Raw genomic sequence first — 16,181 nt, 5'->3', positions numbered from 1 at the left:
TGATTCAAAGCCAGGTATGAGCCTCATGTGAGACACCTAAATAGATGGGCTGATTCTCAGGATTTCTGAGAACCGATTTCCCATTGGAAGGTTATATTTTTGCAGTATTTTATTTACAGAGTAGATGTCCCAGATAAGATGTAGTTCCCAGTAAATACCAAAGACAAAGGAGAATAAATCACATATAAATCTGTTTGCAATCTTTTTAGCTATCTAGCCACAAACTCACATGTTTAAATCTAGATTTCTATTTTCTCCTCCTTTAGGGTGAAGTCTGGATACATTTTTTTTCCTTTTTTTTCTTGCAATATTTTGTCATTCTGTAAGCTCTTGTTTTCCTGGATATATTGTGAATTTGAGAGCCCTGGCCTTTCTTCCCCGTCCTGGGTGAAAGCAGAGTTAAAATGAATATTAAGCATGTCAAATTCTTTCAATTAACATGTCTTCTAACAAAAGAACGGGTTGCACAAATGTTCTGAACAGAAATTTAATTTAAACTATCAGGTTTACATTATTTATTCAGGAATCAGATGCAATGTCAGTTGGAACTTTTATCTTTCCCTAAGAATATCAGAAGATCTTCTTCACCCTCTACGAGACCACAGTGTTTCCAGTAACTTAAAACTTAATTTTGACTAAGAATATTCTGGGCACCATAAGAGGATCTTCAAGCACCTCACAACCCAGGAAAGGATGTGGAATTACCAAGAGAGGATAATGGCTCTGTCCTCTTCAGCAAACAGCGTTGAGATCTGCTGATGAAAAGCACTAGATAAGAGTGAGGTACTATCTATGCCAACAGTCAAATCAGGCAGCCTCATGTAGAATCTGTTTATTTTTATAGTGAAATATATTAGACTGTCAAAAGGACACTTCATCATCTACAATAAATATTCATCTACATGTATCATGCACTTGAGCTGCATGAGTGATGAGATTAGAGTACAGAAATGAATGAGAAACTCATAAGATAAATGTCACCTTTCAGTGTTGTTGTTGAGGATAAATTGCAGACAGATATAAACAAAGTCAATTATCTCATGCAAGTGTTCCTTGACTGAACATAAGCTGTTCCTTGTGCCTAGACTAAAATCCTCAACCTCATCATTTACCTTTCATCAGACAACAGGAGAAGAAACAGTCTGAAGTTCCTCTGAGGGTAATTATGTACAGAAATACAAAATGTATCGCATACATTTTCCCACAAACAAAGGTTGCAAGCTATGGTGTGGAACAAATCCACACTTGAGTTTGCTAAATAGCTCCATTAACTACAGTAGAAATATTTTGATTAACACTAGCAGAGAATGTGGCATATAAATTGAATTTCTACATGTATTTATCACCCAACGGTGGTTCTGAAGCATAGTAAAATATGATTTCTATGACTGAGGACTAGTGAGAAAGGAAAATAAATTTTAAAGAATCTTTGATGATTTTTTGATTATACAGATTTTAGATTTATTAGTTTTGGAGTGTATGGACATAGGTTCTAATATTTTTTATTGTTACCTTTAGTTTTGTTGGGAAAGGATTTTTTTTTTTTTTTCCCGGAGGAGTCTTTTAGTGGGCTTTAAATTGTACAAATGGTCTCTGAATATGCAATACTGTTTAATACAAGCAACATGAAAAACGGTAAATGTGGGAACTGTAATTTGTAGTATTCCCAAAGAGGCAAAGTTACGTAGCTGGTGACACCCTGTTTCAAATCTTCAATCACTTGTAAATAACGTGAAACAGTAAGAAATTTTCTTGAAGAAGCAGCTTTAAAATCAGTAACCCATGAGCATCAATTTTGACTTGCTCCTGGCAAGCCACAGATCACAGCATTTGGGCGCTTTCTCCTCAGTTTCAGCAGACTGAGTTTAAAACTTGTGTGTAACTGATTATAACTTTGATTTTCCCTCTCTTCCAACCATAATTTTGTTGCCATTCAGACATTAAAATCCAAACAGCACCCAAAGGTTTGGTCATACCACTGAATGCAGTCAAGTTGCAGCCGCTTAACAAGTTCCAGTCAGTGCCCTCCTGTCCAAGCAGAGATAACCACCTGGCCATCGCACGGTCCGCACAGCCCTAGTCACAAGGCCATGCGTGTTAATTCATTTCAGGTAAGGCAGCTGAACAGCATGCTCTGCTCTTTTTCAACCAAAATCAGCTCCAAATTTATCCATTACACCCAAATTCTTACATCTCAGGCTTCGTCCAACAGCGTGACACAAAATCCACCATAGACAACTGTAGCACTTTCATGAACAAAAATTTGGGCTTTAAATTCTCCTTGCTTTCCAAAGTATGCAAAGAGCTAGTTCTGCCAACACTTATTCACTCCAGCAGTAAATGTGTTGTATGTGTTGCCTTTAGGGCTGGAGCTTACCGCTCTGTGAATAAATGTTTGCAAGGGCTGATGCTAGGTTTCCTGATTCGTGTCTCTGCACTAAGAGCTGGCCAGCCCAGCCTGCCCTTTCACTGAATTGTGGTCTAATGAAATATAGGAGAATAAACAGAGATGCTGTTCTCTTGAAAGCCACTACATCTGAAATTTGGCAGGCTGCAGTACATTACACCACCAACCACAGGGTCATAATGTCTAAATACATCGTATATAGAAAATAGTTACCAAAAAGTAAGTATAGTCAGCATTTGTAATAAATAATAGCTAATATATAGCAAAAAGATTACATTCTAGGATGTAGGCTCCAATGTCTTCCATTATTTAGTAATTTATTATATGAAATTCGTTGACCTTTCCAAGCTTTTCTTTTTCCCTTTCTTTTCTGGTGAAGCAAGAGCGTTAATTATGCTTTAGCTTTTTTTATTGAGCAACATTACCATACAAATAGGCCATCAATAACCAATTACAATCTCCATCTCAGAAAGAGGAAAGCTACCAGATTGAGTGTGGCTATTCACACATACGCACAAGGCTTTTAAAAAAAGCAGAGCAACTCACAGCTGAATAAAACAGGAATGCACAGGAGAAACAGACAGTGATAGATGGATAAATATCAGGCTAGCTCTCAAGCAGGGAATTCAAAAAGGTCCTTCTTATTCATCGGCCAAATATAAGTCTATCAACATAACCCTAGTTTCCCCCAGACTGCCCTGCCAATGACTCCAGAGATTAAAAATTCATTCAGATCTCATGCTGGCAACATTTATGAATTTTACTCAAGTGGAAACTATCAATTGTGTCAAATGGCACTGACTTATGTCTTAAGCAACATTTGACTTATTGCCAGTGAAATACTAAATCTGCTTGCTTCTTTTTTTTAGTGGGGGAGCTATATGGGAGAAAGGGTTATTTGTTGCATTTATCACTGTAATAGTGGGTTTGTGCTAAAGATGAATAATAAAACAATTGCTGTATTTTTTTCTGAAAATACAATACCATGCTACTGTGCTTTCAACTAAAATCTGATTTAAGCTTTAAACTGCATTCATTTAAATAAAGATGTTATTTTAAACCCTTTTATTATAAGTGGTTTCACCCCTTGTCAATGTCCTAAAATTGACTTCAACTGCAGATAGAGGATAAATTAATTTTAAAATGTCCACACAGTACTTGCATGTTCACAAAATATTTAAACCCATTTAATCTAAACTCAGTTATTTCTAAACATGTGACAATCAGACAATGGTGTTAGAGAAATCACTCTTCCTCAGCTGAGATGCACTGAATAACCAGAAGCTAGTTCATAAACCACTGAGAAAGATGTAAATATCTTACATTAAAACTATCTTTGACTGAAGGACAATCTCTTACACCACCACACTTTGACCCACTGAAAGCTTCATGTCTGAAGCTTGGGGACTGCATGCTCTATAGGCAAATACTGAATAAACACCTCAAACTAATGTAGGCAATGCCTACTGAAGAAAAATATATTTCCAGCTTTCTTGCAAGTTATCTTGACCTCCTGCTCTATATTTTTTTTTCTGTCAAAATGATACATTTTTAAAAACTATATAGCACTGATTGTCTAGCAAGTCCTCATTTGTTTTAGGGGTTCAGCAGATTAGTCTTGCCAAATCTTGTTTCATCAGCTGTGATCCCCTTAGCTACCTTATTCTTTGCCCGGCAGGAGTGAATACCATCCTTGGCATAGACACAGAACCACACAGGCTTCCAGCAGGCACCAGTTTGCTACCTACCATTTCAGTTTAAGCCAAATTTGTAGACAAAATGTGTTGTGAATTTCAGCAACAAACATGCAAACACTCACCCTACTTTTCCAACTCCCCTGTGAGGGTGTTATCTTCTCAGTCACCTAGGACAATTAAAAGATGACAGTTCCCCTTCACACAACATGAAAAACTTCTGTCTTCCTTGGGTTTTCTCCAGTGCAGGTAAGATATGAACTGCTAAAGTCTCAGCTGTTGGCAGATGATTTCTGATGACATGGTGACATGTCTAGGGAGTGACAGTTACATTAAAACTGATGTTCTCTTTACTTACTGTAAAAACTCAATCTTATGCACCTGGTACTTTACCACTTTAATACCAAAACAATGGATAATGTGTCCTGGTGGTATTTTTTTTGTGTGTTAGTAAATGCATGCAACATTGCCAAGGACCACGAAGAAGAAATTTTCCATATACACTGGCCATTTAAAAGAGGGTGCTAGGGTGCAGTCTCATGAGCTGCGGTGAGCCAATATAGTAACACATTGTCAACATCTTGGTATTGACATTGCATTTATCCTCATCTTACCTCTCTTTCCCATGCAACTCACCAGGGCCCCTATTCTTATCTTGGGCTGGCCCTGATCGCTTTTGAGCCACTCCTTTTCACCAAGTCACTTCACCAACCCAGCACAAACTACACTACAGGCTGGGGGGGAATGATCAGATAGTTGCTCCTGCATGGTTAGTGAGATGAATAATGAGCTCACTAGAAGGAATTTGAAGGACTGAAGGCAATATAAGAGGAATGGGGCTGCATAACCAAGAGGATGGGAGTTACACCCACCTTTCACAAAAAGAGCAAGTCATCTGAAACCAAAAATTAACCCAGTTTCATGTGATGTGGTAGGACATTTTAAGTTATTTCAGTATGCTTGAACAGTTTGCTACACCATTCCCAGAATCCTTACTCATGGGCATTGTTTAAGTGTCCAAGAAGTATTGTCCAGGGAGTGCTAAAGACAGCATGATGTGAAATTGCAAAAGAATATTTCATACACAGACTTCCCCTCTGGTTATCTTTATGCTTTCAGAAAATTCTTAGGGAATACAGCTACAAAAAGAAAAAGCAGTCTCAAATGCTACACAGTGAGAGGCAGAATTGTTCTTTGATGTATTATTCCGTGGGATAATTCACAACATGCTAATGGATTATTTCCTCATAATTAATATCACAAAACTATTTTCACAAGGAGAAGGAAGCTTTTCAAGACCATCTATCCAACAGCTTAGCTTTCATTTTTGGACAGTAAAAGTAAGTGTTGCAATCTGAAATGCAAAAAAATATATTTTAAATATTGCTGTGTGTCAGTTTAAATACATATGGGCTACCCTGAAAGTAATGCCTCCTATTTTGTTATGATGGCCAGTGACATCAGAGACAGGTGCTGGTGGCATGGCAGAAGAGAAGATTGTCTTGTATCTGTTCAGTCTGGTGAAAGATGGCTGCATGAGCAACATTTTCCTAGCAACTACATCATCATAGCAGCTGTGAAACAGTGGGTCATCTCCACTGGTGTAGATTTTTATGACTGCTGCAAGCAGAATCATCATTGACAAAAATGCACAGCTAACGGTGATGACTATGTTGAAAAATAGAGTTTTGTAAATGAGAATTTACTCCATTAAACAGTGTAATTGTGCTCTTTGTATAAGTTGTAGTTTCCATGGAAATAAATAGGAAGCATTACTTTCAGAGCAACCTATGTATATTTGAATCTTCTCTATTCGAAGTCAAAAACATTACCAAAACTACTATTTACCTGAAAAAGAAAGTATTTTAAGAATTTTATCTTAACAGGAAATCTTTTAGAAAATGTGAGCTCTCGTTCTAATTAGATTGATTTTAACTTCTACTTATAACACTGCTTAAGAGTATGCCAAGGCAAAGCTTTTGAAGGTAATTATGTTGCAACTCATACTGAAGATATTTCAAATCAGCAGCCCAGCCCAAAGACATTCAACCCAATTGTTCTCTGATTTTAGGATTGCTGAACATTCACACTTAATTGTCAACATAGACTGTAAAACTGCAGTTATTAAAATGAAGATAAGATAAATCTTAATTAACTAGTTCTACATCTGTAAACAAATAAACCAATCATATCTCTGTGAACTGCAAGCAACAACTTTGCATCAACCTGAGAAGAGATTTTTTTTTTAATTTCTTACTGATTACAAACTACAGTAATGGAAAGTGTGCAGTATGAAAACAGTGGATTTTTAGCAGCTATGTAAAATTTATCTCCTTGATTTAAATTGGAAAAGACGAGAGTGTATGCCCATAATTATGCCTTGCCTCCTAAAACTGAGACATAATTTGGGCCAGTAAGTGACAACTCATTTACTTACAATGATCTACGGGGCAAATCTATTATCAGGACAACTCCACGATCTCTTCTAATGCTGCTGTCACACCTCTGAGAAATAAAGTAAAATGGAAAAGTTGCGATCACAATTCTGATGCTATCTTGGCCTTGTTGGCTAATATTTTCAGATATCTCCAACAAGCATCACTATTTTGCAGCAGTTTGGAAATTCCCATGTGATCTGTGACAGTGGTTTAACATTCTCCCGAGTTTTTAATAAATGTCTATCTATTGCCCTCCATAAATACAGAATTCCACATCAATATTACTGGCAGGTTATCCTTTGGCTATTTCAATTACATTCTTACAGTCCTTAATACTGAGTCTGTAGGGCCAAAATCTTTTAATTTACTTCTAATTTGATTGGAACTAACGAGTTCTGTGATGTTTCAGCATTTCACAAAACTCACCAATTCATTTCACGTATAACACTGAAAAAAACAGCAAATGATATGAATGTCTGTGTCTCTGTTGCTTTGACTACGTTCAGTTGACCTAGTCAAAGCAAGAGATCATAAGCTGTAAATGTACAAGGGGAAAGTACTAATAGCCCCAGAAATATCCAGTAGAGACATTTGCTGAATCACTAGTTTCACTGAATTCCACTGTGAGACAGATCCTGATCACCCTCATTCCACTCAAGTCATGACTAAATTGAGGGTATATTCTTCCACCAGGGGCCTATTACTAGAGAGTGAGAATCTACTATTTCTACCGGAAATTTTAGTAGCTTAATCCAGTGGTATATCTGCAACTACCTCATGGGCTAATCACAAAACAGAAGTTGAGATCACCAAATTGTGCTTGATGTTTTCACCTTGAAGGGAAGAAAAATCCAGCCATTTCTCAATGGAATGGCAGTTCATTTCAAAACTTGTTAGCCATCTCCGTATTCTGTTCCTCATGCATTTCTCATCTTTCAACATTTGCAATGTGTGGAAAGTACATACAAAAGTATTTTGATATTCCTTAAGAATTCAAAATATCATATATATAGCCTTCCCCAGAAAATATAAAAGTACTGGCCAAATGTTAAATAAAATATTAAAGCAAGATTAGAAAGTAGAGTATATTTGTATATGAGGTTCTAATTCACATTAATCATTTAATTCAGGGTATTTTAATTGCTGAAGTGAGAGGCTGAGACATAATTTTGGCTTTGTAACTCACTGGTTGTTCACTGATAGCACGAAAAGTAAAACTGCCAAAAGTAAAACTGCCGCTGTTCCAGAGAGATGTGGTTACAAGGATTTGTCTTCATTGCCTAATAATAAACTATATAATTGTATAAAACATCCAGTAGAAATGAACAAAATAAACAAAATGTTAACAAGAAAGGAATGGGTTACATTGGTAGGAATTACATGCTAATGTGAAAATCAGCCACCTATGCCTCTCTTATATACATATCTAAGGGAAAACAGGTAGTTTGAAAAATTTACTGCAATAATCCCTGGAATAAAATGAATCTGTTTGGCTTAAACCAAGAAAAATAATCCTGGACTGAATGTTCACCTTGTTTCTACTTGCAAATTAAGTATCCAACTAAGACAAAGGTAAGGAAATAACTTTACAGTATCAAATAAAACCAAAGAAGAGATGTTGTAAAAAAAGGAAAACATTTCTAAAGCCTATATTTTTAATATTTATTTGGATAATAGACTACAGAAAAAGCCACTTTTTCCTTTTCATTCACTCCCCCTCTTTCCTCTTTGGCTTCACTTCAAAGCAGTAAGCATCATCCACCTTTGGATGTTTTATGCTGCCTTACCCATGGTGTTTCTATAAAATTTCCCTTGGGCCAGAATCTGCTGAGCAATCTTATCTCTCCAGAAGTCAGTATTTTTAAGAGGGATCTTGGTCATTCTATGGAGTAACCTCTCCAGAGCCTGAGTTTGCACTCATTCTTTGCCTTTCTCCCTCTTCTCCTAGGTGAGGTGGGTAGGGTTGGATTTCACATTTTTCTCCCTTCTACGAGAAGGGATTTTTCTTTTATAGAGTCTTCACAAATCACTGCCCTCAGCCCCTGGCTGAGACACAGACACGGAGCTGAACTTCCGAGGCCAACTTTTCCAATCTGACCAGATCCTCTCTGAGCATGGGCTGCCAGCTCTCTCCCTCCACAGGGCCAGTAGCCCACATCATCCCTCTGTAGCAGGTCTAGAGGACATGAGGAGGCAAGGCAAAATATTTTGCCCCAGTCATCAGACCAAAAACCATCCTCTGGTTATCCAAGCTGTGATCTGAACTTGCTCATCCAGAAGCCATAAGCATTTGATGTCAAAAACAGGACAGACAGAGAAGGGAGACCTGTAGTTGGAGGATAAGGAGTAGGACTGTTCTCAGCAGAAGATGGTTATATTGAATTAGTTGTAATATGAAACTGTGCTGTAGGCAATGTATTCTCTGCAAAACATTATCTGGGGGACAGCATATCCCAGAAATGCTCTATCACCTAACTACTACATCTAACTTCTATACATAACTTCACAGGAGCATTAGCAGAGTAAGACGAGCTATTTCTACCTTCCCACAGGGTAACAGAGACCCCCCTCAGTCCTGGAATAAATGTTAGAGGAGTGTCTGTGTTGCCTTTATCTAACATATAAATTAACTCAAATGATCTGGCAATTAGTTAATTTTGAAAAAAAAAAAATTCTCATCTGCACATGCCCTCAGCAAAGATCTGGTTTCCTTTTTTGTCTGATATCTCTCTCCCCTCTCTTTATACTCCCCCATGTGAAAGCGTATCACCCTTTAGCTGTTCCCCATCACAAAGCCCACTGCTGGCATGCAACCAGTGAAACTCCAACCCATAACAACATTAAGAAACAATTACTGCTCCTGCTATCATGAGAATCCTGTTCAGCTTTGGGGGTGGGTGTCTCGATCACAGCCTTCACAGGTTTTTTATTTTATTACTCAGGCCAACAAACAATTCCCTTTTGGAGCTGCAAATTGAGAAATAACATAGGGGAGAAAAATGACACCCAAACACCAGTGAGGAATTATTTTCATATTGTAGAGATTTATTAATCTGTAGTACTGTTAAAAAGATTACTGTTCGTAGATAGCTTGTATGTTTAAAATGTTTCTGAACAGTATGTACTGGATGCTTCCCCCCCACACAGACCACCATTATCTTTTGAGTTTAATACATTATCAGCTGTGGAAAACTGAGGGGATATTTAGAACATTGAACAAGCTATTAATTTGGTGATTATGGAAATGAGTATATTGTAGTTTGTTTGCTATGACAGCTTCTCCTGGGGGAGCTCAACACAGTGCTCGGAAATCTTGCTTAAAAAAAAAATACACATGTTATTATTCACTTAGTGATCAACACAACAAATCCTTAATTATCACTCCAGATCTCTAAATATATACAGAACAAGCAAACAAACAAACAAATAAATAAATCCACTTAGAGGGAAAAAAAGACTCTGGAAGTAGAATTTACCCAACCATGTATAAGTAGCTATCAAAGTATGTGTCTGTATCTGGGCAGGTCACCTCAAGATGTCTTAATAGTCAGCAGAGAATTAGACAAACAAATTAATGATGATGGTGACACAATTTGTCTCATTACTTTCCTACATTTGTAATTGCATCTTACCAGCTCTATTAACTAATTTGACTGGATCTCCCTTGGCTATAATAAAAGTTCATGATGCAGAGATCTTAAAACAATGATCTGATCTGCCAGGTATTCTCTGCTCTCCAGCAGCAGAGGACTTCCACTGTGGCCCATGTATAGAAAAGATCGTTTTCACATCTCTCTTTAATCTGAATCTTCTCCCTGTTGGGTACCCATGTTAAAATCCTCAGTTGAGCACTTCTAGTTCGTGTATGGCCATTTGAGAACCAGACAATGTGTACAGATCTGTAAATGTCATCCACTTCAGAGATCACTTGAAATCACAAAATAACAGAAATTTTTGTGTTGGAGGGAACCCTTAAAGGTCATCTAGTCCAATTCCCCTGCAATGAACAAAGGCATCTACAGCTAGAGCAGGTTGCTCAGAGCCCCATTCAGCCCGATCTTGAATGTCTCCAAGGACAAGGAGATGCCTATATAAGATTCAGAGCCCAAAAATTCTTCATAAAATACAATATAGATGTACGTGACACATACTTTCAAGCCTGTTTGTCCACTATCAGTGCAAGAGACCAAAGTCACCTCTTGAGAAAGGGACCAGAAGAGCACAAGAAAAAATTGCATATAGAAACCCAATGGCCCAGCATATACAGGCTCCTTGTTGGTATAGCACTGGTACCTTTCAGAAATTATTTGCCTGCATGCTACAGCTTCAATGTAAGTTAGAAAACAAAACAAAATAAAAATAAAGTAACATACTTCTGATGTCAAACATGTATCATACAGATGATAGACCAGAAACTAGGCTGCCCTAATCTGTATGACGGAGAGACAGACAGGTACACGACTGTCCAACTGTCCTTAAAGAAAGGGCAGGGCTATAGCAGCAGTCACTTCTCCACCCAGACCTGCCTGTGAACATCAGGCTCTGAACACCAAAGGCCACGGAGTGCCGAAGCCCAGGAATAATCAGATTGCTGAGCCAACCATACGGGGATAAACGTCCTCACTTTTGTAATGCCTGGTACTCTTGGTTTGAATAGAAGCTTTGCTCCCCTTCTCAAGGCATAAGTGGTGCCTTTTCTTACTGATACAATCGTAACAGCCCTCATGGAACCCTCTTGGTAGTTCCACATACACTTTGCAAAACGAAGCAAAAATTCACTGTGCTGATGAGCTGTGACTGCAGATTTTTGCTCATCCTTCCAAGAAACAAAGGCGTAAGAGGTTCAGAGACACACACGAAACTGCAACTCAGATATTAAGGACCTGCTACCTGGTTCAAATCACTGCTTTCCACTGCCTACAGAAGGGAATTGGAACTAGATATTCTCTGAGATCCATTCCAACCCATGCCATTCTGTGATTCCATGATTCTATGATTCTATTCCACAGCTTTCCTAAGCAAGCCTGGGTGTGTTGCAAAGCCTCTTTGTGCCTATTCCTCCTCTACTCAGCAGCAAAGCAATGAAAGCAGCACTTCCCTGTCTAATCCTAAATACTTCAAAGATCGTGATGTACTCACATATTTTGGCAATAAAGTTGTAGCAGTATCTGAGATAGATAAAATCTCCTGCAAACAGAATACTGGATTATTTTAAAAGAATACTTTTTCAGTTCAATCACACTAGAAGAATAACACGCATTATACAAACAGGGTTTCTGATTTAATAACAAGGGTTTCAAAGTCCCCTCCCGTACTTAACACTCAGGGTTATGGAACTTGTTGCCAAGCAATTACCCTCTAAATTTGCTTTAATCCATGCCGATCGTTTCTCAGAGTTGATCATTACTGTAGAGTTTAATTGCTTTTGTTGGCTTACATGTTGCTGAAGTTCAAACAGAACAGATTATCAGGAGGCTGCCAGCCGCAAAGCTCTTTGAAATAAAGGCGGGAATCCACATGAAGAACCTCACAGTGTGCTTTGTTTTAATAACTTCCCAGAAATCATGGAGCACACCTATATTAGCCTCAGAAAAAGTTTGCTGCTATCAGTTTCTGAGCTGTACCCATCATCTGTGCTGTATAGAGTTACTACATTCGCAGGAATGTAAGTGAATACAGGGTTGGGAAGAAAAAAAAAATGAATTGCAGTAGAAAGACGGATAAGAACATTATCTCTGGATAGAACAATATGCAAGACAACCAAGATCACAGAATCATAAAATGGTTTGGGTTGGAAGGGACCTCAAAATCCACCCAGCCCCAGACCCCTGCCATGGGCTGACTGCCCCTCACCACGTCAGGCTACTCAGGGCCCCATCCAATCTGACCTCGATCTCCTCCAGGAATGGGGCATCCACAGCTTCTCTGGGCTGCCTGTGCCAGTGCCTCACCACTGTCTCTGTAAAAAACATCCCTCTCATCTCTCTGACATCGGATCTAAATCTCTTCTGCTTTAGTTTAAAACCATTTCTCCTTGTCGTATCGAAGATGTATCTTCGATAGGACATGTAAATTGCTTGTAAATTGCAAGTGTGTGTCAATAGCCGAGGATCTCTCACACTTGCACCATATGCAGTTTGGGTTTGTGGGTTGCTATGGGAGAAGGGTGTTCTCTTCCCAACCTTTAACGCACAGCCCGCTTCTCATCCTTTCAGATCATGTTGTTTATCTTAAGGAAGCTGCCAGGTGCAGCAGGAAGCTGGATTGTGTCTGTGATAAAAGCGATCTTTTCCTTCAATAACACAGTTTATCTATTAAGTGAAACTGCTTTTAGAAGAGGCTCAGTACATTTGCAGCATTCCCCCTGGTAATGAGGTTAATGCACCCAATACAGCTGATGCTGCGCAACATTCATCAGGACCATCTTCATTTAAGCATCAGATATACTTGCAGTAATTCAGCACTTTCCCTTCTAACCCAAACTCATCTGTTTCTTAGTTTTTCAATTTGCTTTCCACATGAACATCAAAAGCCTCCTCTACATTTCCGTACTTTTAGCTCAAGTTCAGACTAATGAAAAAGAGAGGGAAGTTTGTCCACACAATGCATTTTTCTTTCCTCCCACACTGTCATTATCTCTTTTCCTTTGTAGCTCAGCAACACCTAGAAGTTTTGGCAGCGTACCAAAAGTTTCACCAGCACTTGGCACCACACAGCTACATGGCACTCTCCGGATGTCTAATCAGGCTGGTATCACAAAGCCTCAGCAAAGCAGTAACAATGCATGTACACGCAAGATACTGTGGAATAGGCAAAATCTGGGAAGAAGAAAAGGAAGGAAGCCAAATGAATATCACATACTAACGTGATGAGGAATAACCGGATCTGCGTTAAGTTAGCAGTGTCACAGCATTGTGATGGAGTCACAAGGTTGTGTTTATGTGGATTGAAAAGAGCAACGTTTTGGTAGGTGCTACAGCTAACAAATGATTATCAGCCATGTCTTGTCATGTTTATGTGCAGCTATGCCATTAGAACAGAATTTAGAGAGCAGAGAAAGAAAACAGGCTGACTTCATGCAAAATTGTTATTGTAATACCTACCCAGCATAACGGTAGCCCAAAGCAGTCCTAATCTATAGACTGGGATACATGAAGTATGTTTTTGTATAACTCCTTATAGAGGTACCCACTATGGCATCCCAAAAATGGCCTAGAGGGAGAGTGGTGTTACAGTTCTGAAGAAGCAAAAGGCTGCATTCTGCATGCACAAAGGCTAAAAGAGTCCTGTTTTCTTCCTTGTTCAGATAAGAGATATTCTTTGTCTATTTGTTCAAACAGGTGTGTTCAAAGAGGAGGTGCAATGGTGTATGGTACTCTCCAGCACAAAAGACAGCATTGAGCACATAGCTTTGAGATATCATTCCCTTAGAAATTGAACAAAATGGAAAAAAAAAAAAAAAAAGAGTAAGTCACGTTAAAGGGACTTCTGGAGGTCATCTTTGGAGGGAGTACAAATCCTTCTCAAGCAGAGTTGCTGAGGACCACAACCAGGTGGTTTTTGAATCTCTCAAAACACTTCCATAGCTCTTTGGAAAAAGAGCTAGTGATTGTAGCAAATCAGAAACTTGAGAAATACAGAATAATTAAAGTAGAGATCATGAACCTCAAGGCAGAATATTTTATCCAAGCAATTGGTGACACACAGATGTGAGGCACTGTTTACACTATGTGGCATAAGACTATCATACCAGAAGAGCTGGAGAGCCTTGTATAGCTGAGATCAACTGAAATGCAAAAGTAATAAACGCAAGGTCCCACATCTGGGAATTAACTCCACTTTATCTGTCACAAATTGAGGCTTCGGAAACAAAGTGCGATATACCACAACTATTTTACATATGTGAAAAAGGAGAAGGCAATCCTAAACTGTTACTAAATGTGGTACTTCCAGAAAAATGAAGTGGGATTAACACCACCACACAACACTGTGAGAATTCTGAGTGCAACTCCAGCCACATGTTTTCAAAGTAAACTAAAATGGGAATGGATACGAAGAAAATCTACTAGAATAATTTAGAAGAGCTAAAATCTTATCAGGGAGAAGCAAACTGATATATTTTTTTTGCTCAGTTCGGTGTCATTAATACAACCTTTTTTCCACATAACTGTGGGGTCTAAATTAGGGATGAATATTTCAACCAAAGGACTTTTTTTTACTCAGGGGGAAATCAAGTATACACCAGATACAAATAAAGTCAGCATGGAAATTGGGAGATAATTTTTATCTGGGTAATTAGTCTCTAGAAATTTCCATAGGAAAAACCCCAAAGCATAAATAGAGTTATGGTGGAACATGGTAAATTTACTAAAGACATTTTTATGGCATATTTTTCTACAACAGAATGGCAACAGATGAAGTGAGCCAGAGGATCACTTCCTATTCAATGTCTAATACCAAATTTACTCTTTATACAAAATGCAAAACTCAAATTTGAAACACCCTGGAGCCTCCAGGAATTTGAACATTTATAGAGGTTTTAAGTAGTTCTAAAATTTTAGAGCTTCACCTATGGCAAAAATCTCGTATATCACACCTGTTTGACTCTTAGGCTTTTTTTATATGTCTTACAGAATCATTTTTCTCATGCTTGTGCGATTTTCCAAAAACTGAGTTAAAAGCATCAGCATCAAACACATTTCAGATGTCTCTGCCAGCAATTAATTCTTCCTTCTGCCATAAATAGGGCTTCAGCTGGACAGCACTTTCACATCCAGAAACACAAACTGGGAAAAACTCAGGGAAAATGTAATAAGAAATAATAATACCGTGGCTGAAAGAAAATGGCAAATTGATTTAATGCTTCTGTAGTCTATCCCTGCCTAATTTAAAGGGGTATTGCTCAGAAAAGAGCGTTAAGAGAAATATTTCTGCAGAAAGGATAAAAGTTAAGAAATCAGGCCAAAAAGAAATAGTAATTATGCAAGGGCCAGGTCAGATTTTCTCTTTAGTTTATATAAATCAATGAATTGCCACTAATTTGCTGAAATTGTGCTACTCCACATCCATACAGCTCAGGGGCTCTGCCATGCTTGGGGCTTGCCTTAGCCTTGTGTTGAGGTGGTGGTACCAGGGACTGCTCCAGTGGACTCAACATGAGCAGGTGTGCACAGGAAGCAGTGAAGTGCACATTTAGATTGGGTCCCCCAGCTCAAAAAAGTACTAGCACAATACCTGGACATAGAACCATGTGTCCTAAGAATCCTTGTCTTCAAAAAGGAGTTTAAAAAGCGTGACCTAAAATCTAGGAAATAAAATAAAATAAAATAAAATAAAATAAAACAAAACTCAACGGAGCGTTGATTTTTATTTTCAAGGCTTAGGATGCAAACAGTCTTCCCGCTGCTCTGTGTACCCCTCAGACAGCTGCTTGTCACAGGCAATTCCTGTACTGACAGAAGCAGCAAGGTTTGGACTCATCCTGTGTCATGCAGACTGAAGGCTTTACCTAGCAGTGATGGAAAAAATTAGAATCAGCTCCTGGTGATGCAATCCTCCCCATGCTGGTGACAGAGACTAGAATGACTATGGTGCATGTAAATTCAAGTTCTGAGTCTGGCTAGAGCACCACGTTCATCCCAC

The sequence above is a fragment of the Centrocercus urophasianus genome, unplaced genomic scaffold, assembly GCF_019232065.1.
Source record: "Centrocercus urophasianus isolate 14NV4802_14NV808 unplaced genomic scaffold, USGS_Curo_1.0 seq_11, whole genome shotgun sequence".
NCBI lineage: Eukaryota > Metazoa > Chordata > Aves > Galliformes > Phasianidae > Centrocercus > Centrocercus urophasianus.
The sequence above is the reverse complement of the archived record's forward strand: the minus strand, read 5'-3'. Positions refer to the sequence as shown.